At 54.7% G+C, this 1,580-nt stretch overlaps 1 long non-coding RNA gene across 1 annotated transcript; it reads right to left on the bottom strand.

Annotated features, from left to right (window-relative positions):
* Nucleotides 1–493: 493 nt before the first annotated feature.
* LOC137917538 (uncharacterized) lies at nucleotides 494–979 on the bottom strand. Its single transcript, XR_011106664.1, has 3 exons — nucleotides 889–979; nucleotides 717–795; nucleotides 494–626 (listed from the first exon to the last, which is right to left on the bottom strand). It is a non-coding gene; the product is annotated as an uncharacterized lncRNA (long non-coding RNA).
* Between the last annotated feature and the right edge of the window lie 601 nt (nucleotides 980–1,580).

The following is a 1,580-nucleotide window of genomic DNA, read 5'->3' as shown; positions in this document are numbered from 1 at the left end:
CACATTTTGCCGTTGAATGTTGGCAGCTCAGCAAACAGCGCTGCAGTCATCACTGTTTGATGCCTTTAATGCCCCCACCTGCTCTTGCTGGTCGGGGGCGGGCGACTGGGCCTCCTCGTGGACTGGCTGGGCTGGACTTTCATGGAGGTGCGTGGCGAGCAGCGAGCAAACTGCTCTGCTGGGGGCGGTTTCTTGGGGATCTTCTTGACCAGTCGACTGACCCACTTCTGTTGCTCCTCCTGGGATAGGGCCAGCAGCAGGAGGTTTTTGGCCGTAGACACATCATAGTTCACTGGGGGGGGGGGCAGAGCCAGAGCGCATTAGTCATGAATCACCGTTAATTAATAGACAGGCCCACCTTTGCATGGCGCGACGATGTCCTCCTTCTTCTCCATGTGGTCTTTGTGACACTTGATGTGGCAGCGGCGGCACTCCAGGGCAGGCGGGGGCTTGAACATGTTCCACAGCGGCTTGGTGCAGGCCTCGCAGCTAGCAGGGAAGTGGTAGAGCGTGGGGACCAACTCGTGGCCCTTGTGGCAGATGTAGCTGGACTTCTCTCCACAGGCCAGCGGCTCCACGGGGAACTCCTGCTCCTTTTTGCTCTCGCCCTCATTGGCATAAAGAATCTGGAACATTGACAACACAATTGTGTGTCTCAAATAAACAAAGACGATCAGCAAGAGTCAGGATTCCAACAGTAGATCACGGAAGCAGACCTGGAATATCCTCGGGATCTCTTTGGCGTCGGCACGGTACACATCGGTTTGGGTGACGGGCCTCACGTGGAACAGTTTGCTGTGTGAAGACAAAACCATCATTCCTACAGGACGCAGTGAGACCCGTCCCCGTCTGTCTTCTCAGCAAAGGTGGACAAGCTGCTCTACTCACTCTATATCTAGCACCATGTAGGGAATGGACTGCTCCTTGTCTTGCTCGTTGCTGTAGAAGAGAATCTTCTTGCTGCTCACAACGACATACTAAAGCAACAGACGTGGGACATGTTAGTCCAGGTGGGACATGTTAGTCCAGGTGGGGTTAGTCCAGGTGGGACATGTTAGTCCAGGTGGGGCATGTTAGTCCAGGTGGGACATGTTAGTCCAGGTGGGACATGTTAGTCCAGGTGGGACATGTTAGTCCAGGTGGGGCATGTTAGTCCAGGTGGGACATGTTAGTCCAGGTGGGACATGTTAGTCCAGGTGGGACATGTTAGTCCAGGTGGGGCATGTTAGTCCAGGTGGGACATGTTAGTCCAGGTGGGACATGTTAGTCCAGGTGGGACATGTTAGTCCAGGTGGGGCATGTTAGTCCAGGTGGGGCATGTTAGTCCAGGTGGGACATGTTAGTCCAGGTGGGACATGTTAGTCCAGGTGGGGCATGTTAGTCCAGGTGGGGCATGTTAGTCCAGGTGGGACATGTTAGTCCAGGTGGGACATGTTAGTCCAGGTGGGGCATGTTAGTCCAGGTGGGACATGTTAGTCCAGGTGGGACATGTTAGTCCAGGTGGGACATGTTAGTCCAGGTGGGGCATGTTAGTCCAGGTGGGACATGTTAGTCCAGGTGGGACATGTTAGTCCAGGTGG

Source organism: Brachionichthys hirsutus, unplaced genomic scaffold, assembly GCF_040956055.1.
Source record: "Brachionichthys hirsutus isolate HB-005 unplaced genomic scaffold, CSIRO-AGI_Bhir_v1 contig_609, whole genome shotgun sequence".
NCBI lineage: Eukaryota > Metazoa > Chordata > Actinopteri > Lophiiformes > Brachionichthyidae > Brachionichthys > Brachionichthys hirsutus.
The sequence above is the reverse complement of the archived record's forward strand: the minus strand, read 5'-3'. Positions and strand labels throughout refer to the sequence as shown.